The sequence below is a fragment of the Suncus etruscus genome, chromosome 2 (genome assembly GCF_024139225.1).
Source record: "Suncus etruscus isolate mSunEtr1 chromosome 2, mSunEtr1.pri.cur, whole genome shotgun sequence".
In the NCBI taxonomy this organism is placed as follows: domain Eukaryota; kingdom Metazoa; phylum Chordata; class Mammalia; order Eulipotyphla; family Soricidae; genus Suncus; species Suncus etruscus.
This window is the reverse complement of record NC_064849.1, coordinates 535,870-556,780: the sequence shown is the minus strand read 5'-3', so window position 1 is coordinate 556,780 and position 20,911 is coordinate 535,870. Positions and strand designations below refer to the sequence as shown.

Here is a 20,911-nt window from a genome sequence, read left to right as displayed (position 1 = left end):
TTCCCTGGTCTGCTCTCTGTGGGGAGCCTAGCTGATGAAACCTGGGACATAGGACACCTCAGTAATTCCTAATCTGGTCACCCACGTGACCAAAAGGCCCATGCCTTGAGAACAAAGGAAATAGACAAAAATAAAGTAATTCAGAGCAGCCCAATATATCCAGCCAGAAAGAAAAATATAGAGTTTGCCTTTGTGTTAGCAAACATTATTAAGAACTCTGTTTGAATCTTATGCCTTTTAGTAAAACGTGCTCAGGTCTATCTTTTTGCCCCTCCCTACTACCTGCCCCAGTTTATGCTAATGAATGCTTGTAACTGTGATTGGTGTAAAATTTGTGACACCCCTGACGTGTTTCAGCCCTTAAAAGCTGATCCCCCAACAATAAACTCCCCTTTTTTGAACAGCATGCGTTGTCTTGAAGGCTTCTCTTACTAATTTCTCTAGTTCTTCTTTACAGGTCGGTTCTGCTCGAGTGAACCCACTAATAACTAGCAACTTTCATCTCCACACCCCCGCGGGTCGGGGGACTCCCACGGAAGTTGCAGCTCTCTTTGTGTTGTCTTTTTGTTTGTTTGGTTTTGAGGCTACACCTTGTGATGCTCAGGGGATTAGTCCTGGCTCTGCATTCAGAAATCACTGCTAGCAGTGATCAGAAGACCAGACAGATGCCAGGGATTGAACTCAGGTCTACCCCATTCAAAGCAAACTCCTGACCCACTGTACCATCACTCCAGCCCCTAGAATCTTCACTTCTCAGCAGCAGGGCTAGTGGTATCTTTCCATCTGTGCCCTAATGCTTTGCCCCTCAAAAACCATCCCGATGACAATGTTTATTCCCCATATTACATCTCTATATTGTTTTTTTGGTAATTGACTATGCAATTACATAGCGAGCTACAACATTTATCCTGTATTTATAAAAATGAAATTATATCACACAGGCAATTACAGAAGCAAAAATTATGCTTTTCTTTGGACCAACAATGTTAGGAACATCTTTCCACACCATTAAACATTCTCCTACAAAATCCACTTTAATGCCTGCCTAGAATCCTAACATCTGGAGACATCCCATTTATTTGACGAATATTTGCTGCCGGACATATAGGATGATTCCAATTTTTCAGTGGTTAAAAAAAGGCTTCCTAGATCATCTTTGCCCATACCCATTATTACTTCTTCAGTATACATCACCAGAGGAAATTTTTCCAAAATTTGTACCCCCCAAAATGTGCAACTTCTGATTCTTGTTAACAGTTTGCCTTTTCTCAAAAGACTGGAGAGATTTCTACAAAGACACTTTCTCCCCCATTGAATAAGAGTCCTAAAATTTGCAGGTAGAAAAGCACAGGAACATTAGAATGCTCACATCACCCATGGCCTTCGTGTCTCATAATCCAAGTGTATGTTGAGTCCCTTTATTGTATCAAATTAAAAAATAAATAGAAAAGAAAAGCAACTTATGGAGACTTTTACTTATTATTTTTGCATGCCCAAGGCCTGTTCCTGGCTCTACTCAAGATCGAACCTTGGCAGTACTTGATGGGGCTCATATATGGTGCTGGGCTGGGATGTTGATGTATGGGAGGTAGACATGTATGGGACATGGACACCACCCTTGGAGAACCCCACTGTAATGACAATCAAACCTCGACACACCTCCTTGTCCTGCTCAGTATAAAAGGAAAATCTTGGACTTTTATAGGGGGGCCCAAGATAGTGGCCAGAGCAGAGCCTGCTGGTTTTGGGGGGGGCAGAGATAAAGCACCAGGAGAGATGCTTCCTGCTTTGAATCTATTCCTTTCTCTTTTTTTCTTGAACCTGGTCCTCCCCAACCACCTCTGGCTGGTGAATTTCTCTTTCTCAGTTCCTGGTGGGTGGTCACTATATGTTGGCACCCCTGGATGGGCACGAGGACCCACCTGGCAACTGGGCCCCATGGACCACTGCAGCATTGCAGCAGGTGGACTTGCAGCTTACTGCAGTAACCTGCGGGATAATGGCAAATTTTTACACTGGGGATCAAAACAAGGCCAGTTCCATGCAAGGTCATGTATCCAGAGGAATGCTAGAATCCTTACGGAGACTCAGAAGCTAGAAACCTGCCCTATGTTGAGTTTCTTGGGCTTGAATACCTTCTTCAGCACCTCTTCTGCCTTCCCTGGGGCTGGTCTTTGATGAGTATTTTTTCTTAAAGATTTCCAGGGGGCCAGGAGTCAAGATTGGGCTCATCAAGGGAGGGGTAGCCTTGAGATTTAAATTTCTTCCTGCAGTGCTATTTACAATGGGCAGCACTATTTGCAGTAGCCAGGCTCTGGAAACAACCAAGATGCCCTTCAACAGACGAATGGCTAAAGAAACTGTGGTACAGATACACAATGGAATATTATGCAGCCGTCAGGAGAGATGAAGTCATGAAATTTTCCTATACATGGATGTACATGAAATCTATTATGATGAGTGAAGTAAGTCAGAGGGAGAGAGATAGACACAGAATAGTCTCACTCATCCATGGGTTTTAAGAAAAATAAAAGACACTTTTGCAATAATTCTCAGAGACAAAAAAGATGAGGGCTGGAAGGTCCAGCTCATGATACCAAACTCACCACAAAGAGTGGTGAGTGCAGTTAGACAGATAACTACACTGACAACTATCATAACAATGTGAATGAGTGAGGGAAGTAGAAAGCCTGTCTGTACGTAGTACAGGGTGGGGGAAGGAGGGAGATTTGGAACATTGGTGATGGGAATGTTGCACTGGTGAAGGGGGGGTGTTCTTTACATGACTCAAACCCAACTACAATCATATTTGAAATCAAGGTGTAATCAAATAAAAATATTAACAAAATTTTCTTCCTGAGACTCTTTGGACCCCCCTCTGGTTTCAATGGGGCGTGGTGAGGCAGCTCACTGCATGCCGTGTGCTTGAGCCAGTCCTGAAACTCTCTAGCCCTTCTTTTCTATAGCTGAAAAGTGCTTCAGAGCTCTTGGCTTTCTTGGGACTCAGTAGAATCTGGGACTTCGAATCCACAGGGACCACTTGGCTCTTTGATGTGGCTCTTCCTTCCTGACCCCTGGGCTTCGATTCTTTTTTGCTTTTGTTTTTGCTGTAAGGGTTTAAAAGTTTTTTTTGAAACAGTTGTGATCTACAGAGTCCTTCCTAGTTGAATTTGAGATCTACAATGAGTCAGGGCCCTTCCCACCCCCAGTGTCAACCTCCCTCACCACTGGACCCAGAGTACATCCTATCCCACCACCCTCTGGGCCTTTCTTTATTCCTTTCTTCTTAGTTTTATATAAAAATGCTGGGATTATGGTAAAATAAGGTAATCCGTGTCCCAAGGTTTTATGAAAAAGGTGGGATCCCCAATTTAAAAGATGAGATAAAAATACAATAAAAGGTACGTGTGGCAGTTGTTATTGTTGTTTTTTTGCATAGGCACAGCAAATATGGGGAAAATAGAAAGGAAAAACCTTTGGAAAGTAAGGAAAGACCTTACTATGAAGCATCCTGGCATAAGACCAAGTATAGGCTCCAGGCAGACTAAGTTGTCTAACCCCAAAGTCCTTCCTCTGTGGTCCCAATCAAAACACTTTACGATCATGATTGCTGCTATCAGATTTCTGTAGTTACTGATCCTGCTTTCTGGACAGATACGGATCCTATGTCAAAGTCAGGGTGACGAAGAGCATCTTCTAGTTCCATCTCACCATGGGGGCAATGCAGAGAATCCTGCCCTGAAAGCAGATTGTTGCTGTTACCAAGCGGTCAGGGTGTCCTATGGACCCACTCTGGAGCAAGTCCATGCCAGGGCAGCATTAAGTCCTTCCCTGGCAAAGTCTGATTCCTCTAGGCCAGGGGTCTCAAACTCAATTGACCTGGGGGCCGCAGGAGGCAAAGTTGGGGGATCCTTGAGTGCAAAGTCAGTAGTAAGCCTTGAGCATTGGGGGTGTGACCCAAACTACTAAAACAAAACAAAACAAAAAAAGATGCCTCTAGGGCAGGGCCACAAAATGTACGGAGGGCTGCAAATGGCCTGCGGGCCATGAGTTTGAGACCCTTGCTCTAGGGGATGTTTTTGAGGGTTTGATGTTATAGCTCATCTAGACTTCCCACCTTCAGGGCCTAAATGTCAGCTCCTTGGCTCTATGGCCTGGAATCTCAGCGGCCCTTTAGCCCCATTCCCCCACCCCTGTGGCCACCCAGGGCTGGTGTGGTTCTCCTGGATAGTGGCCAGTGAGAGAAAACACTACATTTGTGGTGAAGGCAGCTCTTGGAGGAAAGCACCCAGCCACAAGGGGTCCTGTATACACAAGTACTTTTTTATTAATATATTTATTTAAGCACCATGATGACAAACATGTTTGTAGTGGGGTTCTGTACACACAGTTTATTTGCAAATGACACAACCTGAAAATTAGTGAAAACTGAAGAAGCTCCCAGACAAGAAGTCATTGAGCTCCTGCATCTTGTTTAGCCACATCTCTGCGTTCTACATGGCAACTACTGTCAATGTGGCCACCTCTTGTGCCATGCCCAGCATCCACTTATCAGGGAACACAGAAGCCTGGTGGAGAGAAGTTCGTGATGGAACGTCCCCAATTTCCCACCCACCTGTTTTTTTTATTATTCATTTTAATTTTTATTTATTTAGTTTTTTGGGGCCACACCTGGCGGTGCTCAGGGGTTACTCATGGCTCTCGGCTCAGAAATAGTTCCTAGCATGCTTAGGGGACCATATGGGATGCTGGGCACCCATCTGGGTCCATCTCGAGTAGGCTGCTTGCAAGGCAAACACCCTGCAGCTGTGCTATTGCTCTGGCCCCACCCCCCTTGGTTATTCATTTTTTGTAGCTGTTGTTTTGTGACACACCCAGAGGTGCTTAGGAGCTTACCCCGGCCCTGTCCTCAGAAATTACTCCTGCCGGGCTCAGGGGACCCTAGAGATGCTGAGGCTGGAACCCAGGTCAGCCGCATGCAAGGCGAATGCCTTACCCATGGTGTTATCACTCCACCCTGCCTCCTTGCCTGGCTATTCTGATTCTTTTCAAATTATGGGGGCAGGTTTGGAGAGGCCAAGAGCGTCCTAGAGATCACACAGCTGTGAGATTCTGGAGACCAGTTCAGAGACCATCAGCCCAATTCAGGTTTCATGGTCTTGACCCAGGAGGCATGGGTGATATCTTCTTTTTCTCGCGTGTAATATGTCCCTCAGCTCCACGGTGGACCTTCTTCCTAAGATGTCCTGGGTGTTCACATCTTTGTTTTTGTAAGGTTGACCCTCATCGTCTAATTTTGCTGATCTATTACGTGTCTATTTTTAGCAACTATTTTATGTGGAGCTTCAACAGCCACACAATTCTATTTCCCTTACACACACACACACACACACACACACACACACACACACACACACACACACCTTAATTCACTCCTGCACAGTGCCACCATCCACTTTTCACAGCTGCCTTAACTTCCACAGGCTGCACATCAGGCAGAAATTCAAGCTGAGCTGGGTCCTGGCTTACCCTTCTTTTTTTTTTGAACATTATTTATTGACTGACTGACTGACTGATTGTTTGGTTCTTGAGCCACACCCAGCAGCGTTCAGGGGTTCCTCCTGACTCTGCACTCAGAAATCACTCCTGGCAGGCTCGGGGCACCATCTGGGATGCCGGGATTCGAGCCACGGTCCTTCTCCATGCAAGGCAAACGCCTTACCTCCATGATATCTCTCCAACCCCACCATGAATTTCTGACCATGTTTATCATAGAAACCAAACTCATTTTCTCTGCCCATTGTCTACTTCTGCCCTCATGGTGAGGAACAACAAGGCTCATCCCAAGAGTGGATTAGAAACATGGGTTGGAGTCTAAGAAGATTAGACGTTGGGGAGCTCGCCTAGGCTGTGGGGGAATCCTTGCTGGAGTTGAGTGGAATGCTGTCTGGAATCACCTGGGTTCAGGAAAGTCTGAAGCTCAGAAAATGCTGCTGGGGGCGGAGGGAGGGGGCTTTGCCAACTTTCTGAGGCCATGAAAATAGGAGTGGAGAGAGAGAGAGAGGAGTGGCCCAGGTACGGTAGGTCGATGGAGCACTTAGAAAAAATTTCTTTTGAAAATCCTGGTAACAGGCAGTGCCCCAAGAAAAAGTATGACATCCAGCACAAGGGGCCGGAGCAGTTGAGCAAGTGGAAGGGCATTTGCCTGGCATGTGCTAACCTCAGAAAGACGGTGTTTGATCCCCCAGCATCCCATAAGGGATTGCTCCCAAGCTGGGAGCAATTTCTGAGCGCAGAGCCAGGAGTAATCCCTGAATGTCACTAGGTGTGGCCCCAAAACAAAACAAAAACAAAACGAAAAAGAAAACCAGTTCAAGGAGGCCAATGCATAATGCAAGAACTACTGTCTCTCTTCACTTAATTCTATTTGGTTAAGTAATGATGAAATAAAAATTCAGGAAGGGACAGGATGAGATGGGCGACTCTACGATCAAATGCCCATCACTGTGGCTTCCAGCCCAGCTGGGTCACTTTGTCAAGAGCTAAATGGATCAGACACCAACAGGAAATGCAAAGTCACCAGCAGGGGTTGATGGCTGGCGACTGGGTGCCCAGGCCCACCGCGTTGGTGGCTCGGGAGGGAAGTTCTCAGGGAGTGAGGATCCAGTCAGGATCCAGTCAGGGAGACTTGTCCCTTCAGGGAGCACCGTCGGCCTGCCTGCGCCAAGGTCGTCCTGAGCACCGTGGAAGGTCAGCAGTTGTCTGGCCACTGCTCCTGCTCAAATTTGTGGAATTAACTGGGCTATGTGGGGAGTAATTTATGGGGAGTCATTAACCTAATGATATTGGGTCTCTCTAAACGGCTTAGTCTGTCTCAGAGAAAATGGGTTTCATAAATCGAAGGGAAAATTCTGGGTGACTCATAGAAAGTGTGTCGGCGGGACCGGTGGGGTCACGGGCCAGGAAGGCTGTATTCAAGGGCACTGAAGGTCACCTCGACTTTGCTTTGATGTGACAGCCCAGACATTGCCTCAGATGGTGGCGATGCCGCTGGCTTGAACCACTGTCTAAGAAATGGCATGTTGATTCTCTTGGTGCTCAGTTTTTGTTTTCGTTTTTGTTTGTTTATGGGCCATCCCAGGCAGTGCTCAGTGACTCCTGGCTCTGTGCTCAGAAACACTATGGCAGGGGTGGTGAAGAAGTTCGACACAAAGAGCCAACATTTTAAACTGTGAGAGTCAGAGAGCCACACCACGCAGTGACCTACCAAACGGCCAAACACTCACACAAAAGCATGTCATTTGAACAATAATCTATTAAACACATATTGCATTTTGCCATTTTGAGGGAGGGTCAAAATCCTGCAGTGATGGTGAGGGTGCTGCGTCCTCCACACTAAGAACTCACGGCAAGATGGGACCCAACATGTGCCACACAGGTGCCCCGCTCGCTGGCCCGTGCAGTTGTTTCCGAGGGATGGGAGACGGGATGACAAGCTCGGAGATCTCTTCTCAAAGGTCCCTCCTCAGAAGCAGCAGAACAAAATCCAAACTTGGCAAAGAGCCACAGTATACAAATTAATGATAAGAGGCAAAGAGCCGCGTTCATTTTGGCCGGGAGCCGCATGCGGCTCGAGCCACGTGTTCGCCACCCCTGCCACAGGCACTTCTGGAAAGGCCTGCGTGCCTGGGGAGACCAAACAGGGAAGGTCAGTCCAGAGGGCAGGGTTTGTGGGCAGGCGCACGGTAGGGGTGTGGAGGGCAGCAGTGAGGGATGCAGCTAGTTCGTTAGGGACTGGAGAGGGGAGGACACTCGGGGTTACAGATGCCGGTGCTGGGGGCTTCAGGTCTGAGAGTCAAGGCTGGGTCTCAGGACGAGAACTCTTGGAACAGGAAAGTCGTGACCCATCCAGGCACAGCCAGAAAGGTTCCGTGCATGGAACAATGCGCTTGGTTCTGACCCCATCCTGGGGGGTTGGGGTGCAGGAGGGTCCAAGGTGGGGCTGGGGTAGCCCCTCAGGGCCCCCTGGGCATTATGACTCAAGGCCACCTACCAGCACAGCCTTCATTGTGCTGTCAACTCTCTGGCCAATGGGCTTGCAGACACTGGGCCACGCCCACGAGCCCCCCTATAAAGGCCGCGGCCCCGCCTCGACGGCACCCTCTCGCAGCGACCCAGTTATTTACTTCTGGAAAGAGCGAGATGTGGCCCCAACTCCCTTTCCCCATTTTACCCCTTGAGGGCTATGGATCTCGGAAACCCCGAAGAAACAAAGTCGCCCTTCGAAGGCGCTCGGACGGCTTGCCAGCCCGGCCCGGCCATGCGCGGCCAGTGGCCAGTGTGCGAGGCCCTGAGGTCAGTGGATGAGCCCCTCAGCCCACGCCTGCCCCTGCCTGAGTCGTCAGGCATTTTCAGCCCTCTCCAGGGACTTCCCGGGACTCTGTGCTGGTGACCCCCCAGGTCGCCTCCTGGCCCATGGAAGTGGACCTTCAGATACAGGTTCCCAAGACCGAAGGGTTGGCCCTCGTGTCCCCTCCCCAGCTGTGGGGCAGCCACTTTGGCCTCGGAAGTGCGAGGAGTGAGGACTCTCCCCTGCGTCGGTCCTGGTTGCCCAGAGCCTAGAGCCTTGAGCTGGTCCTTACACCCAAGGTCCAAACCCGCAATCTCCTAGAGTCTCAGCCCCTTTTCTGTTTCCCTTGGTGGCACCAGGTCCAGTTTGAAGGTGACTAGGGACTGGGGTCCCACCTTTTCTGGGGTTCAGGCCCATTCTTGGACTTGGTACTGCCCCATCTTTAACTCCATCCCTGGGCAAATGTTTTCCTTTGAGGGGGCACTTCTTTGGGGGCTCCAGGAACCCTATGCTGTGCTCAGGATCAAAGCGGGATCAGCCCAGACTTCTAGTCCAAATGATCCTCTTTGACCCCAGAAGACAATTTTGTTGCGTTCTTACCCAGCTTGGTCTCTAGAGCCTTTCCAGTTTCGCTTGGTTTCTCATCTCACTCATTTCATGGTCTCAGCCAGGGCCTCTGAGTGTGTGTGTGGCCCAGATCCCTGGCCAGTGGACTTTGCAAAGGTTGCTAAGCCGAGAGCCTGAGCGTAGGTCTAACAGGGAAGGCACTTGCCTTGCTTGGGGTGACTGGGATTCAATCCCAGGCACTGCTCTGTTCCCCGGCACCTCCAGGAGAGATCCTGTGTGCAGAGCCAAGAGTAAGCCCTGGGCATCGCTGGGTGTGGCACCGGAACAAAGTACCAAACGAATAAAACCATACTGCTCCATTTCTTCGAGTTAAGAAGAAAATTTGCGTTGGGAAGGGTTTGGAAGTCTGAAGGAGACAGTCTGGAGGAGTGTTTCAGAGCGAATGGGACAGGATGGAGGGTCATGAGGCACAGAGGACTGCCGGGACACTCTCTGCTCTCATTTCACAAGCCAGTCGGACACTCAGTCCTCCATAGTTGTGTCCATAGTCAGGGCCTGAGATAAGGCCAGAGACCCTTGGGGATGGGCTGCCTTGAAGCATCCCAGATTCTCAGGTGAAGGGGGGTCACCTTTCGAGGGACAGGAGCCAGCAGGGGTGCAGAGCTCAGAGCCCCACACAGCAGGCGTTGTGGTTGGGCTGTCCCGGGGTGGGGAGATGCCTCGGGCTGTGAATTCCCACTTTTGTTGGGCTTTTGTTGGGAAAGGAGGCCAGGACAGGGGAGGACAGCTGGGGTGGGGGGGGGAGACCAAGACCAGAAATGTTCCTTGAGATTTAGGGACCTGGGAGGCGTTGGGAACCACCTGCCAACCTGCTGGCCTCCTGGCACTTGACTAACTTTGTACATCTCTATTTAGACGCTTGGCGCCCCGACCATGCCTGCAATGACACCCCAGAGAGAACACCTTGCTGGGGAAAGAGCCTCCACGGTGAATATTTGTAAAATGACGCCCAAAGTGAATGGGCTCAAGTCTATGGGACCAAAGACACCGGGCCTCTGTGGAAGGGTGGGAAGAGAGGGCTGCAGAGAGGCTAAGGCAGAATCCCAGGGGCAGGGCAGAGGCCGACGTTCAGAGACAGGTGTGTTTAGTGAGCCATTCCCTCTCTCTGGGTGCAATGGGGAATGGAACACATGTGAAAAGTTCTTAAGCCTAGACCCTAGTTTCCTGACTCAGGGAGATAAACGTGGTAGGGAGACTGGGGAGGAGGGAGGAGAAGCCCAAGGAGTTGACCAGAGGAGTTTTCCAGTGGGAGGGACCAAGCGAGGGAGCCCAGGCCAATGGGCCAATGGGGTCAGCACGCGGGGCCAACTCTGCCCCCTTTCATTCCAGCCCAGCCCAGATCTTCCGGCGCCTCTGCCACACGGCTGTAAGTGCTCCTGACAAGCGCTCCCGATTCCTACACACGACCCACGGACCTGCAGAACCCCATCTCCAACCCCTCCACAGCCAAGGCTGGGGCCCCACTTGGGAAAGCACTTTTAAGGGAACCCGGATCCCTGGTGGAGGTGGAGGCCAAACCTCTCAACACAGAGATAGCGCAGACACCCCTGAACCTTCCCTCCCTCTTGATGGGTTCCTGCCCACTTGCCCCGCACACAGGCTTAGCCAGTATCAAGCCATCCCTTTGGCAGGAACTGGCATGCTGGTATGGCAGGGAAGGGGCTGGCTTGCAATGGACTGACCTGGCTTTCAGCCTGGGCATCCCACTGGTCCCTCAGGCCGAAATGGAGCGGTCCCTGCCCAGGCTCCCTATCACAATGCGCCCTGACCTGATTGGGGCGCTTCCTAGGAATCCCCCTGGGCTTGTGCGTGTCTCAGCTCTTCTCCTGCCCTCCAGGTCCCTGTCACCATGGATAGCATTTCCAGAGGCACGCAGACGATCGAGGTGGTGAGTGAGGACCAGCAAGTTGAACATGTGAGACGTGGGAGTTGTGTTGAGGGGTGGTGACTGAAGGCCCCCCTCCCCCGCCCCGGAGGTCCAGAATGGGAGGGCTGAGGTGAGGCCATTCTTGCAGCTCAAAAGGCAGCTGGCCCTGGCGCAACTCGAAAGAGACAGCTGGAAACGCAGGCCCAGAGACGAGAGATCTCAGAACAACTCAGCCAGGCCGTCCAGGAGGTAGGCTGTGAGCTTGGTGTCAATGGACCCCGCTCTACCAACATACTGTGCCATGCCATGCCCGAGCAAACTTGGGGTGCGAAGAGAGAGCCCCCAGCCATGCCTTCCACATGTGCCCCTTCCCTGGTTCATGGTTTCAGTTGTGCCACAGCCAAGAGTGCTCAGGATGGGCACCAGAGGTGCTTTAGATCCTAGTGTGATGCGGGGATTAAAGCCAGGGCTGTGCTTTTCTCGGACCCCTTCCCTCTTCCCTGTGCTATCATTCTGCCACCCAATCCCACCACCCTGCCCCTGTTTTTGGCAGTGCGCCAGGTTAACACGAGAGCACGAGGAAGCCATGAAGACCATCCAGGCATGGCAGGCAGCGCATGCTCGGTTCTCGAGTGAGTTTCGGGGCTGGCACCGTGTGGGCTCAGGGCTTTCAACCTGTGGCAAGGGAAGGGCCAGGCATGGGGCCTGTCGAATGCCATGGGAGGGGCACGGGGATGGGGCCTTGCGACCCAGGGAGAAAGGTTGGAGCAGCAGACGGGCGAGTCTTGCCTTCTCTCTGCACCTCAGTGTCATCCTCCGCCGGGCTGCAGGTGGGGTTTGGGGGCCAATGTCCAGTCCCCAGAATTTTCGCAGCATAACAATGCAGAGAACTGAGCCCTAGGAGAGGAAACCTGCGTTTTTTTTTTTTCCCTGTCTGGGTCCCCTCCCAGCACTGTCACGAGGGCCTGGATTAACCCACCCCAAGGAAGCAGCAGCTTGGTATGAGGCCTAGAGACAGGGGGTGTGAGAAGTCATGGCTTCCCCAAGAGAGGTGGGCTGGAATCAGGGTTGGGACTCCAGACGAGTATGGGTGTGTGGGAGACTCCCGGCCCTCGACTATCTGCTCCCTCTCTCAGTAACACCACCTTGGCTGCGGGCTCTGGAACAACAACTGCAGGCAGAGGCTGAGACCTTCCAGCAGGCACCGGTGAGTCTTGCCCCAGCCCCGTTCAGATCCGGAGGAAGGGAACTTGAGCCACTTCAACCTGGAGCTGGGGCAGCGCCTCCTGCTGTGGGCTCTGAGGCTGAGATGCCGCCTAGCCCAGTGTGCCTAGGCGCGAGCTGCCCTGTGGACACCATGCCACTGGTTTTGTCCCGTGCTCTGCGCCCGGACGCACAGTAGGAGTCCCAGGAACAAACAGCTCCAGGACAGAACTGTGCAACCAGTCGATGGTCCTCCTGGCTATCGATGCCAAGGCTCCCTGGACCTAGCTTGGGGTCAGAGTCTTTGCTCCTCTAGCCTGGTCTTCCTGTCTGTCAAGGGGGCTCAGAGGCTCAAGGAAGGCCCCTGGGGTGGCCCAAAGCCACCCTTGGCTAGGCAGCACAGACTCTCTGCAGAGCCTAGCGAGGTTCCTGGGAAGTTGGAGGCTGCCAGGAAAGAGTCAGGAAAGAGGAAGGATGGGCACTCTTTTTTTTTTTGGTCATACCGGCAGCGCTCAGGGGCCCTCTTGACTCTAGGCTCAGAAATCGCTCCTGGCAGGCTCAGGGGACCCTATGGGATGCCGGGATTCAAGCCACTGACCTTCTGCGTGCAAGGCAAACGCCTTACTGCCACGCTATCTCTCCGGCCCCAGGGGGAAGACACTCTTACACTCTCCCTACTTGCTCCTACTTTGTGCCCCTCATCTCTCGACTGGTCTGGCCTCTCCTGCTGCCTGGCCTCACCCCCAGCATCATTCCCACAGGCCCATGATGCATCCCTGCGTCAGCAGTGGCATCACTGCTGTGGCCTTATTCTGAAGTATGTGGAGGCCTTCAGGCAACACCGGGCGGCCTACCAGCACTTGGCTGGAGAGGAAAAAGAACTGGAAAATACTGTCCAAGCGCTGGCCGTGGAGAAGGAGGCGCTGTGGGCTCAGCTGGCCAAGGTGCCGGCGACCTCAGAGGAGTGTGAGTGGAGGGGCCCAGGGGTGAGCAGCCGCCTTGGAGAGTCAGGAGACGGGCTCCCCAGAGAGGCGGTGCCTAAGCCCCTGCCACCCATGGGTGTCTGAGACCTGGTGCTCCCCACAGCGAGAGAAGTGGTAGGAATGGAGGAGGAGGAGGAGAAGAAAGAGGAAGAGGAGGAGGAGAAGAAGAGGAGGAGGAGGGGAAGACAGTGTGCCTGCAGGAGAAACAGCCCGCCTGGACTCTGCCCGTCCGACTAGTGCGTGAGGAGGCCTCGGTAAGCCTGGCAGCCTGGAGGGACCAGGAGGGGAGGGATGGCTTCCCTGAGGCACCCCACAAGCACACCACACCCTACCTCTTGCACACAGATGCCAACAACACCTGGCGTCGAGGCAGAGCCAGAGGGAGAACCCTGCACCTACCACCCAGCCTCCGAGGGCGGCATGCCTCTGGGAGCCACCCACCCTGGGATGGCGGGCCACACCGAAGCCCGAGACATGCCGCTGGCCCCGAAACGGGGCACGGGACAGGGCTGGGCTGCATTCACCAAGCTCTGCCGCCTGAATAGATCCTCCCCCATTCAGGTGTCCCTCATCTAACCCCACCCTGTCCTTCCTGCCCTCCTGCTCCCCACCCTCTCCCACCCCCACCTTCCTCTTGTTCTCCTCCTTCCTCCCCTCCATCTCCCTTTGGTCAAAGAAAAATCACCATAGCTCCTTGGAGGAGCACAGAATGAGACCCACACAACATCGCCGGGCCTCACTGGCTGCTTGATTGCCGGCCACCAAGTGCCCCCTCAACACTGGGAGGCCACACGGACATTTCATTAAGAAATGCCCCAATACTTTGTGGACCACCCAGCGAGGGTCCCAGACGGCGTTGTCATCCACGCCCGGCGTAACTGAAGGGGAAATTTCCCAATGTCCGGAGCCCTCCACGTCCTGCCAGGATAGAAGGACGAGGTCCTCAAACTCAGCTGGGAGAGGCTTTGCTGGCAGCTCGGGCCCTTGTGGCCACAGAAAACCCAGCTCATCCCACTAGGTACCTGGGGAAAGAAAAATCAAAGAAAACCCAGCTGAGGAAAGTGTCATCTCAGCCAGGAAGCCTGGCTGTCCTGAAGTGGGCCGGCTGCTGCCGCTGGAGCCACTCTGACCGCTGGCCGCTTCCTTCTACAAATGCAGGCAGCTTTTTGGGAGCCGAGACTTTTTGGGAGCTCCTGACCCCGGGGCCGACCACCAGCCCCTCACAGAGGCATCTGACATGCAGTGGCCAAGGATGGCTCTGCGGAAGACTCTCTGCACTCTGTAGACACACCGTCCCTAGCAACAACGAGGAGGCTCACTCCCTGGGTCGCAGGCGGCGGCGGATGCTGGCCCGGGAAGGTCCGCAAATGCGAGGCGGGGACGTAGGCTCCCACAGCTCCGGCCACTGGAATGGTCTTAACCTGTTTCTAGGCCGAATAGAAACCACATGGAGAGAACATGCATCTTTTTTTTAAATAAAGATAATATTTATTAAACAAAGAAGACAAAATTTAATGAGAAACCAAAATGTTTTTAGTGGAAGACACAGTTTTTTAAAAAAAGAAAAAGAAAGAAGAAAAGAGAAAACATCTGGGTGTGTGAAGATACAAGGAGGTCCAGGTGCTTTTCTGGGGCCAATAGAAACCTTCCTGGCTCTCCCACAGGCACGAAACAAAATCTCTGAAAAACAGGAGAAGCGTGACAGCCACACCTTGAAGATAAGGACCAAGTGGGGCCCTGGCACTCAGCTCACAAGCCCCAAGTAATTGTCCATCAGAGAGCGGATGGCAAAAATGTCATTCCTGTCCACGCGGGTGCCCACGATCTTCAGCCGAATGTCATCTTCCTGCTGAATCACGATGTGCTCATCCAGAGTCTTGGATAGGAATTAGGATCATACTCCATCTCTGACGGGAAGGAATATTGCGAGATGAAACTGGACATGAGGCCAATTTCAGTGAAGACTCCACCTTGTTAACCTGGTTGACGAAGGCCTCCACAACTGCCCCTTTCAAGGGCCAGTAAACAAGGCCTTGCACTTGCCTGGAGACAGGACAAAGCCTCGGCCCAGCTGGATCCCACCAGCACCAATGTCTTCGAAGGGAGTGATGGCGACCACAAAGCCGGACTTGCCCGTGCAGGTGCCCTCCACTTCGGTGAAAAGCTTCTGCTTCACGGCGTTGGGCAGGTTGGGGCCGAAGTAGCGCGGGTGCAGCAGGATCTCATGTTCCAAGCAGATGTGCTAGAACCTCTTTGCGAAGGTCCCAGCAAGGCCCCTGGGTCTGTCTCAGAACCTGTCTTGATAGGCGGGATAGAAATCACGTGGACATGAATTTCTAAAAAAAAAAAAAAAAAAAATTGCCCAAGACTTATAGAGAACCTAAGCATTTAAACCGGGGGACAAGTGTCCCCCACAAGCTAAAGCTTATTCGGGGGACTAAAAATGTCCCCCAAAGTGCATGCCAAAACAGAGGCTGAAATTTATCTGGGGGACAGTAATGTCCCCCTATGGTGGCTCCCTAATCAGGGGACAACAGAGTCCCCATCTGCTGCACATTAATCGGGGGACAGAAAGTGTCCCCCAAAGGGCTTGCCGAACCAGAGGCACAAATATTTCTAAAGAGAACTTTATCTGGGGGACGGCAATGTCCCCCCATGGAGGCTTCCTAATCAGGGGACAACAGTGTCCCCACATGCTCCATTATATCGGGGGACGAGGAATGAGAGGTGCCCTGCATGTCCCCCCACACGCCTAGAAAAAGGAAAGTTTTCTGGGGAGGTGACATTGATACAGGGCTGGAAGGAGGGGAAGGCTTCCCCAACAGGTCTTAGACCTGGCACTGAGAACCCAAGGGGGGTTTTTAGGGAGGCGCAAAGGGCTCTGACTCCTACGATAGGCCTGAGTCGGAACCAGGCTCTAATCTGGGGAGGTTTTGAGTAAGTGGTTTTGCCCCTCCAATTTTTCAGCTGAAATGTGGAAAAAAGACCTCAAGGGGCACACAGAAAATAAACTATAACCCACCCAAAGATGGCTCTCTTATCTTTTCTTTTTCTCTCTTCTAAATGGAAAGGTATTTATTTATTTGTTTGTTTGCTGGGTTTTGTATTTTTTTGAGGGGTCAACCCAGCAGCGCTCAGGGCTTATTCCTGACTACACTCAGAGATCGCTCCTGGCAGACTTGGAGGGACCATATGGGATGCTGGGGATCAAACCCATGTCCATCCTGGGTTAGTCTTGTGCAAGGCAAATGCCTGACCGCTGTGCTATTGCTCCGGCCCCTTCTTTTTCTCTTTATTTTGGTCTCTGGGCCAAATCCAGCAGCACTCAGGCGTTACTCCTGGCTCTGCTCAGCAATTACTCCCGGCAGGCTCAGGGGACCCTCTGGGATGCTGAGGATAGAACCTGGGTCAGCTCTGTGGGTAAGACAAGCGCCTTCCCCACTGTGAAATCACTCCGGCCCCTATGTACCTTTTTTGGGTGTTGTGAAGGGCCACGCCGACAGTGCTCAGGGCTTACTCCTGGCTCTGTGCTCGGAGATCCCTCCTGGCCGGGCTCAGAGGATGATAAGACGATGCCAGAATCAAACCTGAGTCAGCAGCAAGGGAGGCAAAGTGTCCCACCGCTGTTCTCTTTCTCTCTCAGCCTGTGGTGCCCATCTTACAGGTAACGAAACTACAACCCGAGTCACCCAGGTGCAAAGTCCAAGGCCACGGGTGCGAGTCACCTCACCTCCCAGTCTCATGCTCTACCCGTCAACCCACTCCCCAATCCCACCACTCACAGCCCCCAAAACTGCCCTTCCTGACTCTCCGTGTTCTCAAGCCCCTGCTCTGCTCTCTGGGCCTCCATTTCCCTAGCTTCCACGACAGGATCTTGGGCGCCCGTGAGAAGGTGCCAGAATCAGGCCTCAGCCAGTGTTGGGTCGGTCGGCCTGACCAGCCCAGCCCCAGCTGCGGTGACACTCGCTGTGGGTGACTGACAGCTGTGGGGCAAAGTTGCCCCCGGCCCCCGAGGGAAGCTGAGGCGGCCACCCCCAGATGTCTATTCCTGTCTCGGAAGCAGCTGCTATTTTGAGGCCCTCAAGCCTGAGCAGTGGGGAGACGCTGGAACACCACAAACTGGGAGGCAGAGACCCATTGCAGCCTGGGACAGAGCGGGGGTGGCTTCCTAATCAGGGGACAACAGTGTCCGCACAAGGGGCACATTATATCGAGGGACAGAAAGTGCCCCCCAAAGGGCTTGCCAACCCAGAGGTAGAAATATTTCCTAAAGTGAAGTTTACCTAGGGACAGTAATGTCCCCCTATGGTGGCTTCCTAATCAGGGGACAACAGTGTCCCCACAAGCAGCACATTATATTGGGGGACAGAAAGTGTTCCCCAAAGCAAACAGAAAAACAGGGACAGAAATATCGTAACTGAGCTTTATCTGGGGGACAGTAATGTCCCCTTATGGTGGCTTCCTAATCAAGGGGCAACAGTGTCCCCTCAAGCAGCACATTATATTGGGAGACAGAAAGTGTTCCCCAAAGTGAACAGAAAAACAGGGACAGAAATATTGTAACTGAGCTTTATCATGGGGACAGTAATGCCCCCAATTGGTGGCCATTGAATTGGGAGACAACAGTGCCCCCTAAATTATAACTTATTTTGGGGGCAGCAAATGTCCCCCAAAGTGCACAGTAAGCCAGGGGCAGCAATATCTGCCAAACTGAGCTTTATCTGGGGACAGTAATGTCCCCCAATGCAGGGGACAACTGTTTCCCCAAAGTAACATCTTAGATTGGGGGACACACTGAATCATGGGGCTGAAAACTCTTTCCAAGGGAGTATTTATCTGGGGGACAGTATGTCCCCCACTGGTGGCATCTAAATTGGGGGACAAGTGTTTCTCAAAGGCAGCACCTTAAATTGTCCCCCAAACTGGTCCTGACACGGGGAGAAATATCTCCCCAACTGAGCATATTAATAGGGGACAGTAATGCCCCCAGTGCTGGCCTCGAATTGGGTGACAACTGTGTCCCCCCAAAGCAGCACCTTAAATCAGGGATAGAAAGTGTCCCCCAAACTGGGCACTGACACAGGGGGCAGAAACATCTCCCCAACTGAGCATATTATCCAGGGGACAGTAATGTCCCCCAATGCGGTATCTGAATCGGGGACGACAAAAATGTCCCCCTATTTTAGCATTTTAGACTCACATTTCCATTGGCTGCTCCATGTTAGGATGATGGGAAATGTCCAGGGAGTAGCAGGGTGTGGGCTGTGCTGGAGGTGGGTCAGGCATTCCCCCTCAGTTCTTCAAGGAAACCCTTGTGGAGAGAGGGTCTTACGTGCAGAACAGACACTTTGCGGGCAAACATGTTGATCTCTTGGCACTCCAAAACCTGGCCATACTCTATCCTTAACTGTAGGAGCGCCCAAAGCCAAGCAAAATCAGAACTGCCGCAGCACACATTGCGTGTTCCTGGGAGACACCATGGCGGCAGCAGCACTGCTACAGCTGGCTCTGCGACTGAGTTCCAACACTCTGCGATGACTGGAGCGTCCCGATCATTGGAGGCAGAGGAGAGAGGTAAGGGAAGATCTTCTCTGACATTCTCTGTCCTATTTCCTCCCTTGTTCGAATAAATGGATCTGCACCAGGCTCTGTGCGTGTGTCACTGAACAGGGCACAAAGCTCTTTTGCCAGCACAAAACCCTGCTTCTGGATTGTGGGGAATTTGTCCCAGAGGCCTCTCCATGTCCAAGATATCGCCTCACCCCCAGATGAGGCTGGACAGCGGGGCTCAGAAAAGTCTCCACTATTGGTTAACAGTCTCACCAACTGCCGAGTGTCACAGGAGGGAGAGTCGGGCGATAGCAGCCAATAACTTTTCCTCCCAGCCAGGCACTTTCACAGTCTCTCCTTCCCCCTGCTCTTTTGTGGCCCCTCTGCAGGGCCCACCAGGACAATCCATACCTGCCCGCTGTCCTGGCTGTCTGTTGCCGACCGTCTTGGTCTAGATGAGGACCTGCATATTTATATCTATATCTATCAATCTATATATAAATTATTTATATTACAGATGATTTATTATAATATAAATACAGATTTATATTATGTGCATAAATATGTATTTAGATTTATATATGCAGGTCCTCATCTATATATATATATAGGACCTACCCTAACCCCAGCACTGGGCCCCATGAATTAGGCCTTCAATTCCCACTGAGCACCCCAAACAACCCAAACCAGCAGGCACACTTGTTTGCCATCGTCCAAAATGCCTTCGATTCTCAGCCAAGTGCCTGCAACCAGAAGAGGGTCAGTGACCCCGGAGGCAGCTGCATAGCAGAGGCTGTGCACAGGGCTGGGAGGACGGGGATGAATGGGGCTGGGCTCACTCCCCATGCATGTGTGGGTGGGTACACACTGGAAGAGGGCGATGTGGCCTATTTGGGTTCCTTGTCATCAGGCCACAGGATACCAAGGGGTATCGAGAACAAACCAGATACACTGAGAGAAGGCGCGAGCTTCCCCAACACCCTGCTTGGGTGTCTAGCTAAGCACGAGGATGGTCCAAGTCACAGGGAAATGGGGACAGGATCTCGAGGCTGGGGACTTGCTTTGGAGTCATGAAGAGCCATCTGGGGGCTCAGAAGGGCAGATAGAGGTGGCAGCAGGGGGCTCTAAGGTCTAGTAGACTTGCTGCCAGCAGTGGGAGGAAGCAGAGAGTGAGAAGGGGACACACACAGAGGGAGCTGCTGGGACAGGAGCAGGAAGACATGAGGAGAGAGTAGACAAGAGGGGAGGTCCTGGAAGGTTCTGGAAAGGAGAGAAAGGAGAGGGCCATGGGCCGGACACTCTCCTCCCTCCATACTGGCCTCTCAGTCCACCAGCAGGTCTCTCCCGGCCTGAGCCCTGCTCTGCTTCATCTGCCAGCACTCTTCTCCCTTTGTGCCCTCTACCCAGGCCTAGGTAGACGATGCTTGGATGCCATTTGGAAGGACAGAGTCAGGAGAGAGAAGATACTGTTTGACCCCGAGGGCTCAGCTAGGAGATGGTTGGAGATGGTGGGCCACCGAGACCCCTCAGACTGCAGGAAAGCTGGGCCTCCTCACCAGGCAGCCTGAGCAGGTGGGCTGGGCCTTGTGGGTTGGCAGCTGGCACTATGGCCACAGCTCTATGACTGAGAGGGAGCTTCTGCTGGTCAGGGAACCTCTGGTCACTAGGTGAATCTCTGTCCTTCCTGCTGGGGAAGAGAAGGCATCCGTGCTGGGCCAGGGCTGGTGGCCTGCCGAGCCCAGCCATGAAATGTAGTAAGCGATTCAGCTTACATAGTAGACTGTTCCCAGGCATAACAGCTGCCTCTTTATGCTCATGACCAAGTTGTTCAAGATTTGCTGCAGCAATTACAAGCTCTTCTACAAAATATTCTGAGCCAATATTTAGTATTCACATAAGAGCCCACTCTAGACTCCCAAGGCCTATGGCTTTCGGGAATGAAACTGCTGATTGTTTGGTCATGTCAATATTTAAGTCACCTAGAAGAACATGCAGCCCTTCATACAAATGCCTGTCATTTGCATGTCAACTATCATATTCTATGGAAGCAAGCCAGACAAGTAGTTGATACCATTTGTGCACCTTTGAGAAAAGAACACATGTAGCTGGGGCCAACCCTGAAGATTACAGACTAATGAATTGAGGCAAATGGATATTGCACATGTTGACTCCCCCCCCCAAAAAAAAACTACCTTCATGTGATGGTAGATACATATTCTCATTTATATGGGGAGTTCCAATGACTTCATAACGAGCTAAAGAAATTTGCACCTTCATGCTTCAGTGCTTTTCTGTTATGGGTTTTCCCCAAAATACAGACAATGGCCCAGC

The 20,911-nt window shown here is 52.2% G+C and overlaps 1 pseudogene; it reads right to left on the bottom strand.

The window, feature by feature from the left end:
• Positions 1–14,774: 14,774 nt before the first annotated feature.
• On the bottom strand, positions 14,775–16,773 carry LOC126001014 (DNA-directed RNA polymerase II subunit RPB7-like; annotated as a pseudogene).
• Between the last annotated feature and the right edge of the window lie 4,138 nt (positions 16,774–20,911).